We start from the raw sequence: 15523 nt of genomic DNA on the forward strand, positions 1-15523 counted from the left end.
CCATCTCTAAGTCCCTCTTCTCTGGAAAACTGATTGAAATAATTTCCTAATGCATTCTCTATTCTTCAGTTGATAAAATAACCTACATTTGGGAAACTTTTCAAAAGTCTGATAGACTTAGAAGAGAAAACGTGAGGACGGGATCTAAGAGCTCAGGGAACACCTCTTCTGTTCCTGTACACAAACTGCCTCCTAAATCAACTTTTCTTGCCTGTTTAAATCATAGCCCTTCAGAAATGGAGCAGCTCATGGACACACAACAAACTACTAGGTTTTTAAGAAGAATTTGAGAATCAGAGGAATTAAGACATTTCTCAAAGTGATGGAGCAAGTCAGTGTCGGCGGGGAAGTAAATCCCTAGTCTCTTACCTCAAGCTTTGTTTCTGAGTGCTCCACAGTTTTAAATAGTCCATTCATTCAGTCATCCATGTATCCATGTACCAGCACACAATTTATTGAGCACATGTGAGCTAAAACTATGTTATTTTACATGCTTATTCTCACAATTTATTCAGTCACTGGGATCGCATTAGAACTGACTGTAATTGTCATACAATTATCAAAGAGACAAGGAATTCTTGTTGTAATATCTGAATTTCTGGTGGGCTCAAAAGTATAATAAGCAGGTGTATAGGTTTATATGCATTCCGTACAATGCTTTTGCCGATATTTGGATATTGCTGACTAACGATCAATAGAATACACAATGTGTACAGTGAGTTGTTTTTCTATTAAAAAACTAAAACAAAAAAACATTATTGAGGGCATATTACGCATCAGTCCTTGAACCAACTGCATAAATAACTGGAGTGTCTCTGTCTCACCCCAAAACACAGAAAGGTAGGTGTTACTTTCCCATTTTAAAGGTGAAGAAACTGAGCCTCGGGGAGGCTATGTAGCTTATTTGAGGTCATACAACTAGTAAGAAGCAGAACTGGAATTCAAATTTAGGTCTGTTTGACTTGAAGTTTCCATCAGGCCTCTCCTGTGACCTTGATCTCATTAACACTAACCTTTAAGTAAATGAACTAACTGCCTCAATCTCAGGTAAGAAGGAACTTTCTGTCAGTAGAAGCTTTGTAGACTGAGCTCAGAAATGAACGCTGGAGCCATTTATATCAAACGCCTGGTATCTTAAACGTCACGTGCCTGGGAGTTCAATCTTAGGAACCTTTAAAGGAGGTCACAAACGATCAAGGTAAATGAAGCTTTTTACAATTTCTCTCATTTTAAATATAGCATAAAACAAAGTAGACAGCATGCCTTTTTATTGTAAAAATGACTCTCAAATGTTAACACAGAGAGCCAATTTCTTAGGCTTGGTTCCAGAACTTACTTTCATTCTCAAAGATAACGACCCTTAGGCTTCAACAAATAGTCCAAAGCAATTTTTTTTTCCCTCCTAAATTTGCACTTATCCAGTCGTTCAGAAGGTCAATCCTTTGGCTGAGCATTCATTAATTATGAAGTGTTGGCCTTCCGAGAAACTGTCAAAATTTAAGTTTTAATGAAACCACACAGAGTCATTATTGAACTGTAGGCTTTATTTAGTTTGTTTTAAAATTCAAGGAAATATTTAACCATTGAGAGCAATGTTCACTGGAATTATCTGAATAATTTCACATGTTACTTATATGAGTTGAATGCATTTATTCATTCTTATGATATTTGGAGTCACGATGGGGAGTGTGTTCCCTAGCAATCTTACAGGACTATAATGGAATGCTTGTGATGTACCAATGTGCCTGTCATGTGGCTAAGACAATGGACTCATATTAATGTTTAGGCTGGAACCTATGTCTATCAGATCATTTTAACCATGCTTCCCCCACTACAGAACCTGAAAGAGCTGATGGAACTGGAGGCTCAGCTCCAATCCCAAACTCCCAGCAATTCCAATCCCAACTCCCAATCAACTTCACATGCTTTCCACTACACAAAGCCCCATGATGTCACAAACTGTCTATTTTACGCACCACTATGCTAGGTACATAATAGGCATTCAAGTAATTATTGAATTTGACTGTATTTCTAGTTAAAAAATAATAGGATTATATCTCTACCATCAATCATCAGGGAATTTAAACATTAATAATTAGGATATACCATAATGGAAAAGAATACGAAAAACAATACATATATGTGTCTCTCTTTACATATACAGCGCGAGAGAGAACTGAATCACTTTGCTGTGTACTGGAAACTAACACGTTATAAATCAACTATATGTCAATAAAAAAATAAATCCAGAAAAATAAAAATGGCTTAAATGGTAAAAAAAAAAAAATAGTAGGGATCTAATTATGTGATAGAAATTTTAAACAATTCAATTCAACAAATGCTTTTGATTATTCATTTCAAATTAACCTTTAGCAAATCCCAAGGGCCTGTTCCATGCCAGGATCTGTGGCTGGAGTTTTACTTACATTAGCTCCTTAAGATTTTTACAGGACATAAAGTTTTATTGTTTTAAATTTTTTGAGTAAATACATAGCTCTGATTCTTTGCCTCAAAAACAATAACAAAACTACTAGTGAAATTGTATACCAGGAACAAGTCTTATCACAAAAAGGATATTTTAATAATCTTTAAACTCTTTAAAGAAATGAACTTTATCATACTTAGAATTCTTTGTATACTTTTCACTTTATTTTCATGTTTTTTTTCAATGTTGCATTAGTTTCTGGTGTACAGCATACATATTCAGTCACACATATATATACAGTCATATATATATACATATATATATACATTTTCTTTTTTATTACAGGTTATTACAAACCATTGAATACAGTTCTCTGTGCTATACAGTATATACAGTAGGGGCTTGTTGTTTATCTTATCTGAAAATAGTAGTTTGTATCAGCCAATCACAAACTCTCAGTTTATCCTTCCTCCCTTCTTTCCCCTCTGGTAATCATAAGTTTGTTTTTTATGTCTATGAATCTCTTTCTGTTTTGTATATAAGTTTGTTTGTGTCACTTTTTTTTAGATTTCACACATATGTGATATCATATGATATTTGTCTATCTCTGACTGACTTACTTCACTTAGTATGATAATCTCTAGGTCCACTCATGTTGCTACAAATGACATTATTTCATTCCTTTTTATGGCTGAGTAGTATTCCACATACCACATTTTCTTTATCCATTCATCTGCCAATGGACATTTAGGTTGCTTCCATGTCTTGACTATTGTAAACAGTGCTGCTGTGAACATCGGGGTGCATGTGTCTTTTCAAATTGGAGTTTTCTCCAGATATATGCCCAGGAGTGGGATTAATGGATCATACAGTAACTTTATTATTGGGTTTTTAAGGAACCTCTATACTGTTCTCCATAGTAGCCCCACCAATTTACATTCTCATCAACAGGGCTAAGAGGGTTCCTGTTTCTCCACACCTTCCCCAGCATTTATTGTTTGTAGACTTTTTGGTGATGGCCATTCTGGCCAGTGTGAGGTGATACCTCATTATAGTTTTGATTTGTGTTTCTCAAATAATTCGTGATGTTGTATCTTTTCAAGTGCCTGTTGGCCATCTGTATGTCTTCTTTAGAGAAATGTCCATTTAGATCTTCTGCCCATTCTTTGATTGGGTTGTTTTTTGATATTGAGCTGTGTGAGCTGCTTGTATATTTTGGAAATTAATCCCTTGTCAGTTGCATTGTTTGCAAATATTTTCTCCCATTCTGTAGGCTGTCTTTTTGTTTTGTCTATATCATACTTAGATTTGTATGCTGACATATATATCAGTATTATTATTATTATTAAAGAAAGAAGATTCAAATATGGGCTGGTACCTTGATATCTTTTATTGATGGAATGATAAGCACCACAAAGTGCCATCCCTCAAGTGGTTGTTTTAGGAACACAAAATGGATCAGAGATCTTTATTTTGATGGCAGGGAATTACTATTACTATTACATTACCCTTTAAAGGTATTTTTATTTGCCAGTTGACTCATGAAAAGAACCAGAGTCTCTTCAGTTTCCAGGTTGTAATTTAAACATGTATTCACACACATTCTGTTTTTACTTCCTAGAAAGCCTCTGTTCTCTTTCTCTGCCTACAACATCCCAGCCTCAAGGCCAAGCTCTGTTCTGGTTCTCTTTGAGAATCTTCCACAAATACTTTAGAGTATTGATCACTTCTTTCTCTAAATGCTTATACTATTTGTCCTCACAATTCAATCTTTGCATTAATTATCACTGTAAGTAAACTGGTATTACATAAAGTTTTAAACATTTTTTTTTCATGTTTTAGACTTGTCTCAATGAAGGGTGAGAAGTTTTCACTCCAGCTAAAAAGATTTTTCACCTGAGGCACTGGGATTTAATACTTCCAACTGAAATAGTCAGACCTTATCATTTAAAATTCCAGAGATTTAGAAAGCAATGCCTAGAAGAGGAAAGACCCAAATTGTCCTCGCAGGCTGAATGTTTCTCCTAAAGGATGACTTTAATTTATTGACTTGGTCCCATTTAGCTCCCACTCTGACCTTCATCTTATGAAAATCATTGGCAGTGATGAAGAAGAAAAAAATGACCATTATCAATAGGAACTAAATGTCCCATGGAAGAAAAATAGAATAAGGTAAATTCTACATGGAATAAGACGGCAATCAATCTAAGTTGAAATTACCAAAATTAAATATAGTGTCTTATACTTAGTAGACCTTCAACAAACATCTACACTTTGAAATTAAATTTTTCTTTGCTTTAAGTGATATCTCATTTCCTGTGACTTCTTTGGAGTCTTCCTCAAATTCATACTGATGTCTCCCTTAGGGTTCATAGTTTGCATAAAGCCAGAGTTTTCTCTTCTGTATGTTTTTATCTAATGTTTATTATTGAGACTTAAAGCGAGCAGAAAGGGAAGCTATCTGGGGATAATACCCGTTTCCATTCAGTGGGAAATCTGTATTAGCAAACTTTTAAAGGAAAATGTTTTCCAAAGTTTATGCCTCATGAATTCAAAATGATCCCAAAGATGTTAACATGCAAGTTGATGTAGATTGGATATTTTTCAGTTATTATCAGTTCTGATTTTTAATAACTAGTTCTCAATTGCGTCCCCTCACTCAAACCATCGCCCTCTCTCTTAAACTTTCCAGATGATCTTCTTCTGAGATAGTCTACACCTTTTGTCCACATGCCCTCACCTTCTATTCACTCCTCAACCCACTACACTCTGGCTTCAAGCCTCACCACTCCAGGGAAATTTCTCTGGAAAATGATATCAAAAGTCTCCTAACTGCCCATTCCATTGGACACTTTTGGCCTTTTCCTTATTTTAATATCTCTCCAGTATTTGTTACTGTTTGTCTGCTCCTTAAGATCCTATCTTCCCTTAGACTGACTGACGCCCACTGAATGTGATTGCTACCTCTCTGCAGATTTCTTATTTCTCCTCTGCAGAGGAGACTCTGTTCACCTCTTAACTGCTTCTTAAGTGTTGCCTTTTCCTCACTTGTGTTTCCTTTTGATCTCCTTTGTCTGCTTTAATTCTCTTGTATAATTAAGATAATACATGTAAAGCAGCACAGTGCTTGGCACAGAAGGGTAAGTGTTCAGTAAGTGGTGGTTATCAGCTACCTTGGCTTATACATCCGCTAGTTGATTCTATTACAACTGTTACTACAGCTGCTGCTATTGCTACAACACACACACACACACACACACACACACACATGCACACCTCCCTCTCCAGATACAAGTATTTTTCCCAGACTTCCTCCAGTACCGGCTCTGTTATTTGGCAACTGACAGTCCAATTATACATTTCTTTTCTATTTCCCAACTATGTTTACCCTGGGTTTATATAGTTCCCTACATTGATCTCATCTATATCACTTGCCCTTTGATTTTTATTCTTTCGAATGAAGCATTAGAAGGCAAAGGGAACTAATATTTTTTGAATGTGTACTTTGAGAATATCTACGAGCTAAAGGAAAATATCTCATTTAATGTTCACAACAATCCCATGGAATTATTATTAGCCCCATTAAAAAATAGGAACAATAAAGTTAAGAATTACACAGGTGCTTTAGGAAAAGGCAGTGAAGTTTAAACTCAGATCTATGGGAGTCCAAAGCACACTACTACCCCATCCTGTTTTTATTCTTTTTGTGTGTTATCTGGGGCCAGCTAGCTACTTCTTGCCATCTCAGATAGTCTTGTACAAGATGTAGCTCTTGGTTGACATTGCTCTTCAAGGATTTTTCAAGGACAGCTATATAGGCAGTATAACAGTAAGACTGTAATTGTTTGCAGATGACTGAAAAAAATAAAGATAAAACTTATTCCAAGTAGAAGTTGTATGTTAGGGATCTTGAAGAGCCTTACATATTATGAGAAGAAGTTTAGGACTTTTTCCTAAATTTTTTCCATATGGGGATTCACTAAGAGATTTTTAGTAGGAGTAAAGTATATTTTGATTTGAATCTTAAAAAGAGCCTTCTAGTGATAGTATAGCAAGTGGACTGAAGACAGAGCAAGACCGGAAGAGCAGTGATCAGGTGGCAGGGTCTCATAGTAAACTAAAAAGAAAGAGAGAAGGATAAAAATGATCTGAGATAGAAGTAGCAGCCTGGAGATGGTGAATGGGTTTTAGAGACATTAAGATGGTAGAATCACATGACTCAGCACGTTGGAGGACCGGGGATGGGGAGAGATGATGAAAGTTATCAACAAATGAGGACTGTAAAAGAGGAAGTCTATAAGGGAAAGTGAGTATGAGGACCAAATTTTGTCTACTTCATGAATTTAGGAAGTAGGAACATCGCCTAGTTTCTTCCAGTTCCCCTTGGTCATTCACTGTGATCTTATCCAACACCAAAGCTGTTTCAGTTGGGGCCAAGCCCTCAATCAAGATGTGAACATAATTCTCAAGTTTTCAAACAACAACCAACAGCTATGCCAATTAGAAATACCAACAATTGCATATCTATTTGTATTCAGGGCTTATATTACTTAGCATTTTAGATGGAAGAACTTGCTCTGGATTTAATAAGCACATCTTTTGATTTTATGCTCTATTTTCTGTAGAATTTTTTATTTTTAAGTATGTATATATACTCACTTCTTGAAACCCATTACAATTGTTAGATGAAAACTCTCTATCATGTAGTTACAGAGGTTTTTACTTGAAACACTGGCTGAATACTTTTGTAATAACTTTTTTTTTTTAACCTGACATAGCTCTAATTAAATACTTGAGTACAAAAACTTATTGGAAAATAGTTTCTTCAGGCTGTCACAGAAATGAGGTTCTCTTATGTGATCTTTTGCTTATTATCTCATGTTAAAATTAAATTATCTCATGTCTGAAAATTACTCAGAAAAAGATTCCACAAGATAATATCAAAATTAAAGGGATGCTCCATATTCTTAAGTTGTAGAAATAGAGCTTAACAATATATCAACTTGTATGCATATAATAAAAGAATTCCCATGATTATAGAAATGTATCACTTCTTAGGAAACGAGAATGTTAAGTAGGAAAACTGGTGGATGAAGAAGAGTGATGAGAAGCTGTGAGGTCAAGGCTGGAGATACAAGTGGTATCATTTTTTTAGAAGTAATAATTGAAGCAAGGAGATAATATCACCTCTGTAAGGTAAGAGCTGATATTTGTGGGATATTCATGGCTAAAACTGGGAAGAAAGGGGTGTCAGCAAGGGAGAAGAGAAGTCATCCAAGAAGGAAAAAGAGAACAAAAGGATGCCTATTAAGGAAGTCTATGGAAGAAAAATTTTTAAGAAAAGAGGGGCAAATTTTTCTAAGCCTTCTAGCAAATCATCATCTTGCTGTGCTATTTTTTTCCATATAGATATACTTTTTTGCAGCATTTCCTTATGTGAGGATCTTATTTTAAAATCCTTGGCTGAGAAAACAGGTTTTCAATGTTCACTGTGTTATGAATACATCATGTTCTATGCATTTCAAAAGCCACAATTTTTTTTTCTTATGAGATATATTTTTATAGCTTGCCAAAGGCCCAAGATTTTTCACTTTATTGCAGTTGTAGGGACTTGAAAATTGTAGTAGGAGTTAGGCTCCCTCTTATCAATGTTTCTCTGCACACTGCACACACCTTGGACAGCAGAATTATGGAGGGCTGCAAGTACCATCTGACAAAGGGTTTTCCCCTGATTCTTGTTCTCCAGCCCAAATCACCTGTGGAAAACAAGTGATTGGTCTCTACTTGAAAAAAATCAACTTCTAAATTACACTTTGAAGGTGAGGTGTAGTCAACTAACAGAACATAAGATGGAATACATAAAGATTTTAGTTCTTAGATAAGAATAGATAATAAGAATACTAAAAAATTATTTCAATGGTCAATTAATTTTCAGCAACTAGAATTAAAAGACAACATCAACAGTTAAGGCTCAGACTCAAAGGTTAGTTCTGTTATAAACACAATATATAGAATATTTAGTGTTCCCCTTTTTGAGCTTCCTCATTAATTAAGCCAGAAAACTCACTATTTGATGAACTGCAAGACACTACCTTAATTCATTTTAGAACAGCTGATGTAGAGAATCAGTTATATCCTAGGGCTCTTTATTTAACAACATAATTGAAAACCTTAGTCTGCAATAACTTGGAAAAACTGACACAATGATATTGGTAAATCTACCATTGTAAAAATATTTTAACTGACTGTGAAACACTAGGCCTTGACAGGTGTAGTAATCAATTGTAGATGCCTTTCTTTCTAGATAAGAAGCTTATTAAAAGAAGAACACACACCATCCAGTCAGAGACCTTTTATCAGGACAGAAAACAGTAGGAATGATGGTGGTAAATGTATTAACCACTCCATGGGTCATGTTAAACTAAGATAAATGTAGGGTAACTAATAATAGAAGCCTACCAATGAAAATGAAAGGAAACACACTATCAAATCTGCCCAAGTAGTTTTGGCTTCAGAAGTGGATACAGCCAAGGAATAACTGCATGGGACTCAAGCCCAGACTTTTAAATGCCTTCATGTGGGTAGGAAATGGCAGAACCTGGATAAAAGAAACCCAGGCTGGCATGTTCCAGAGCCCACACGCCTGACGACTATGCCATATACCACTAGAGCCAAAAACCACTGTTCTAGGAACCCAATTTTTCAAACATTTCAAACAGTTTTTCAAACTTTTACTTGATGAACTCGTCATAAGTACTCAGTATAAGCACTATGATGGAATTGGGTTGGATGGCACCTAGTTGTAGGGGGCGTGGACTCGGTACTCTCTCCTTTCTCCCTGAATGACCTCTGAGTCACCACTGGAATGCTACACAACCAGAGAACGTGTACTGGAAATCACTGTTCAACAAAAGAGAGTTGTTAGTTCTTGGAGAATAGAGTTGCCACCACACCTACTTGCTAGATCCTCTTTGCTTCTAAGAAAAGACTGGGCCAAACACCATTATTAGCATCGTGCCAAGTTTCCTGGGTTAACAGAGCCTGTATCTTTCAGACATAACACATAATCCTTGTATAAATCCATCTCTCTCTATATTTGTTACTGTCTTTGATAAAAATACAAGTGGTATTGATATACATGAAGCTAAGTAGTTCCTTTGAGTGTGGGCCTGACATGACTCACCTCTCCTTAATAGAATATGGCAGAAGTTATGGAATGTCACTTCCAAGATTAGGTTACAAAAAGACTGTGACTTCATCTTACTTGCCCTCCCCTGATCTCTCCATCACTCTCTCTGATGGAAGCCAGATGTCTTACGGATAGGATCACACGGCAAGGCACTGATGTCTCTGGATAACAGCCAGAGAGGACCTGCCAACAGCTACATGAGTGAGCACAAAAGTGGACTGTCTCCATTTCAGCCCTTGAGATGACTACGGCCCCACTTGAAACCTTGTGAGAGACCCTACGCTAGGGGAACCAGCTACGGCATCCTGAGATTCCTGAGATACAGAACTGGCAAGATTATGTGTGTTTATTGTTTTAAGCCACAAAGTCCTGGGGTAATTTTTTATGCCATAAAAGTTAGCTAAATATACTGCTGTGCCTTTCAGTTTATTACTAAAAAGATCCAGGTCACAACTGACTTTACAGTAAAATAGTTACCTACTGCCCACTTGTGAATATTAAAGGAGGAGCAGCAGGTCAAATCAGCAAAAATTTTTGAGCACCCAGGTTTTCTAAGCACTGTGGTAGGTTCTGGGGATCAAAATCAATTGCTCAAAAGGAATATACAGGTTAGTGGAAGAAACAAAACAAAATAACTATATAAAGTAAACATGGACTTGATGGAAATAATATATGGGCTACTGTAACTAAACAAAGAGGGTATAAGTTATAAATTTGGTCTGGAAAAGATAGAGAAACCTATAGAGGGGGAGTGTCCTTGGAAACTGAAGTAGAAGTTTGCTAAGCAGAAAAGGAAAGATCAATCAATTCATTCATACCTCAGATATATTTGATCATCCAATCCATGCCCAGTGCAAAGCATCCTTGCCAAATTCTACTATTTCTTAAAATCTCATTCAAAGTCTACTCACCTCATGCAATCTTTTTAGACCTGTAGGTTTACTGAACTAATCCCTGGGACAAGTGATTAAATATCTTGATAGCTTTAGAGTCACACTGAGGCTTATAAGAAGAATTTATTACAGATACCCTCCTCAGAATTACTGAATCAAAACCTCTAGATACTACAAATCTGCATTAAAAAAAAAAAACAACTTCTTAGACACTCCCTGTTGCATCCAATATAGAGTAAAAAAGATTAGTCCAGAGGTGCTAAGGCGGCTAGAGATCATAAGACAGAGTACCAGAGATAAGAGGGCCACACAGAGAGAAATACAAAGATCTGCAGAGGACCCCCTAGAGGATAAAGCTGAGCACTGATCAGTGTGCATTTATGAGGAAACGTCTACTGCTGACTAGGAAAAGAACCAACAAAGGGAGTAATGATAATAATGCCCAGTGCTCACACAAGTCCAGAGATAATGCCTGTTCTCACCACCCAGACTGGAAAACCTTATGATTCATGCGGCTGTGGGTAAAACACACACGAGAGACTTCCCTCGGTAGTTCACTATTAGCCTTGCACCGAGCACTGCTCTATTCCCATCAAACAAATCTTAAAAGCTAGACCGAACAGGAGTATATTGTTTCTAAGTAAATTAACAGCATTCCAGTAGGGATGTAAAGGTTGTCTAAGGACTATTCACAGAAATTCAAAATATTTAGCACCTAACAAAATAAAATTAATACTATCTGGAATCCAATAAAAAATTAATAGGAATGTGAAGAGGCAGGAAAATATAACATAATGAAGAGAAAAAGTAATCAATCAAAACTGACCCCAAGTTAATACAGATGCTAGAATTTTCAAACAAGGATAATTAAATAGTTATCAATACGGTATTCCATATGTTTAGAAAGTTAAGTAGAGGCACAAAAGATATAAAAATGACCAAAATCAAATTTCTAGGTATAGAAGCTATAATACGAAAGATAAAAATCCACTTAATGGGATTGGCAGTATATTAGCTATTACAGAAGAAAAGGTTAGTAAACTTGAAGATGTAGCAATGGAAGCTCTACAAAACGAAATATGGAGAGAAAATAGAATTTTTAAAAATGAAAAGAGCATCACTGAGGTTTTGGGCAACACCCAAAAGCCTAATGTGCATGTAAGTGGAGGGGAGACAGAAAAAAATACTTAAAGAAATAATGGCAGAAAATTTTCCAAAGTTAATTAAAACTACAAACTCACAGGTGCAAGAAACTCAATAGACCCTGAACACAGGGAATAAGAAAATTATGCTAAGACAAAATCTTAATTAAACTGGTCAAAATCAGTGATAAAGAGAAAATCTTAAAAGCAGTCAGAGAAAAAAATGCACATTATGCACTAAGGGAGAAAAATAAAAAGGACAGATTTCTTGTCAGAGGTAATGCAAGTAAGAAGACAGTAGAGTAATAGTTTTAAAGTACTAAAATTAAAAAAAAACCTGTAACTTAGAACTATAGTGAGAATATCTTCTAAACACAATCGTGAAATAAAGTCTTTTTCATCCAAATAACATTTATGGACAAAACATCTGAACAGACACTCCACCAAAGAAGATATGCAAAGGGCAAATAAGCATAGGAAAAGATGCTTAACTCATTGGCCACTAGGGAAATGTACATTAAGAGCACCATGAGACACTACTCATTCCCTATTAGAATGATTAAAATGAAAAAGATTGAATATACCAAGTGTTAGTGAGGATATGGAGTAATCGAAACCCTTATGCACTGCTGGTAGGAATGTGAAATAGTACAACTGTTTGTCAAAGTATAAACGCTTTGGAAATAGTTTGTCAATTTCTCAAAAATTTATATATAAACCTACCAAATGATCCAGCCATTCCTTCCACTCTTAGATATCTGCCCAAGATAAATAAAAGCACATGTCTATACAAAGACTTGTATGGAAATCTTCATTGTAGCTTTGCTTATAATCACCCAAAACTGGAAATCCACAACTCAAACGTCCATCAATAGGTGGATAAATACTGTGGCATATCCAAACAATGAGATCCTACTCACTGACTAGACATTTTAGTTAATCATTTATCTTGTAAGTAACATTTAAAATTTTCATATTTATTGTTCTTCAACCCTCCACCTCCCATTCTACACACACATACAGAGAAGATATTCTTCCATTGTTCCCTATGACAATGAACTAGAAATCCTTTATCCAGCTGCTGACATCAGAAACCTAGAAGTGTTTGTTGATACCATGTTCTCCTAACGTCCCACTCGTATATAACCCATCACCAAATTAATTAATTTTACGATCTAAATATTTTGTGAATTTGTTCTCGTCTCTCCATTTTTACTAATACCACCGACACCCAGGCAATCATTATAGATTATTGCCTCCAAATATATCTGCCTGTGTAAATTCTTCTAATTCAGTTTGTTTCTAACATTGTGACTAGAGTTATTTTATCCAAATGGAAATCTGACCACATTACCACTTCTTATTGGCTTCTCATCGCTTTTACAAGAGAGACAGAACTTCTTAACTCAGTCCATCATCCAACCCAGGGAGATTCTGAGGGTAAAAGGGGGTTCACATGATTACACCAGGCCAGCAGGCATAAACTGGGACTTTCCTGAGGAGTCAAAATTCACTGTCACCCTACAAATAAGTCCATTGGTCATCCAGCCCCTAACCATTTTCTCCACGTTCTTCCTTTTCCACCACATCCGCTAGCTCTCTCAGCTCCATCCACATACTCTTTTACTGTCTTCTCATTGTTATTCCCTACAGTTAGAATGCTTTTACACAACTATTTCCTCTGCCTGGAAAGCTCTCTGTGTGTCTCAACTTCTCATCCATAAAGTGGAGATAATAATATCTACCTTGAAGGGCTGTTTTAAGGATTAAGATTTAATGTATGTAAAACACTTGGTACATAGCTAAGCATTATTACTACCACTGCTACCATCATTATTTCTTCTTCTCTTTACTTGGTTAACATTTACTTAGGTCCTTAAGTTATAAGCCGAATTATCAGTCCCTTGAAGATTCTCTCTCAACTTCCATGACTACGGACAAACTCATTTAACAAATACTAATTGTGTGTCCACTACATACTGGCCAGGCCCTGTGCTAGGAACTGAGGACAATGGAGAGAGAAGAACAACAATAACAAAGGCTGTGTCTTGGCTGAACTTCTATTTTAGCACAGGAGACAGTAAAGCAAAGTAGACAAATGATATGCTGTTATATAGTGATCAGTGCTGGAGAGAAATAAAAAAGGAAACAGATTAGAGAAAGTACCAGAGATTTGATGTTTCATTTAAAATAAGAACATCTAGGAATACCTTGTTGAATAAAATTACATTTCAACCAGGATCTTAAGATAAAGAAGTAAGATATTCAGTTACTAAGAAAGAGGCAGAGAAAAGAGTAGTGCCAAGGCCCAGAGGCAAGAGCATGTCTGGTATGTCTGAGGAATTTAAGGTTGAAAAGAATAAATAAGAAAAGAGTGAAAACTACAGTTTTCCAAATTCTAAATGAAATACACTTTAAAAGGCTCACTCAGCCTGCCTTGTCAGAATAGGCTGAGGGGGAAGGGAAGAAGAAGGGAGACCAAACCACCTTCTTTTAGGAATAGAACCCTGTTGACCATCATAGCTCTTATCAGAGTGGCAATTTTATGTCTGTGTGATTCTTTGATTGCCTGTGTTTTCCATCAGACTGTAAGCTCTGTAAAGCTAGGAACTGTATGTAATTTTACTCATTATTAAATTACCAGTGTCGACCACAGGTCTTGGAAACTGTTAGTCCCTCAATAAATATTTGTTGACTGATTGGAGGAAAGAATGAATATATATTATTATATTCCATTTTTAAAAATTTCTTTAACTGATTTCAAGCTCCTACATAACATTCAAAGCTATATTTTATACTTCTTTCAATTTCTGTCACAACTCGCCTATATTCTTGTGTGTAAATGTTCAATAAGCATTTACTGACTAGATTTGTTCTTTCCTAGTCAATTTTTTCATTTTCTGTACTATAAATATCCTTGAAGAAAAATCTGTAGAATAGCAAATGAAAAGTCAAGATAAGCCTTAAAATGTCTAAACAGGGAACATGAACTCTTAAGGTTTACATATTGCCAGAAACTATGAAATTCACACAAGGGAGAACCAATGATGGATTTTTTCCTCGACTTCTGGGAAATAAAACTTAATAATAGAAGTTTATTCATAATCATAGCTTCAAAATTGCCTCTAGGAAAGCAATAATAATGGGGCAAGCCATCCTGTTTTCTTACAGATCCAATTAAAAAAAGAAACTAAAACTTGGTCATATTTGTCAAAAATATACTGAGAAAGTCAAAGCTACAGTATATACCAATCAAGTCTCAGTCCAGTTTACCAACACTGCAATGTACAAATGTATGCATTAATTAGTTGACTGAAATATACAATAACAATATATTTTGTTTGGGAATACTTGATACATTTTAAATACACACTAAATACATTATTCATTCTCTAGTGGTTCTTTGCAGGGCTGAAATTTTTAAACACCAGGTTTAGGAATAGTATTTAAACTAGGCCAATAATGGAGTCTTCACTGTCTCTGATTACATTTTCTTTTCTAAAGACACCTTTATTTGTAAAATTGCTGTTATGCACTCTCTTTCACTATGTGACAAGTTCCCAGTACCAAATCAAAACAAAACCTAATTTCTTTCCATAAACACTTTGTATGCAAATCATGGAGTATACGCAGCATTCATCTAAGAGAGACGTTTCACTGAGTTGTGCCTTCTTTCCAGAAATATCCTTCCATATGCTTCTGTTTTGGTCACAGATAGTGGGGGTTTAGTAGAAGACATCTTGTGACTCTTTCATGATTGGACACGCAATGAAGTAGAGGCTTAAAACACAAATTTAAAATTGCTTTCATTGTTCTTATCTTCCAAGTATAAACCAAGTGACCCAAATAATTTTTCTAAGCTCTAGCAAAATAC

The 15523-nt window shown here is 35.7% G+C and overlaps 1 protein-coding gene across 1 annotated transcript in view; it reads right to left on the minus strand.

Moving 5' to 3' along the window:
• The window catches only part of TNNI3K (TNNI3 interacting kinase), a 258488-nt gene that overhangs the window by 178208 nt on the left and 64757 nt on the right, over nt 1-15523 (minus strand). The window lies entirely within an intron of this gene.

The sequence above is a fragment of the Camelus dromedarius genome, chromosome 14 (assembly GCF_036321535.1).
Source record: "Camelus dromedarius isolate mCamDro1 chromosome 14, mCamDro1.pat, whole genome shotgun sequence".
Taxonomy (NCBI): Eukaryota; Metazoa; Chordata; class Mammalia; order Artiodactyla; family Camelidae; genus Camelus; species Camelus dromedarius.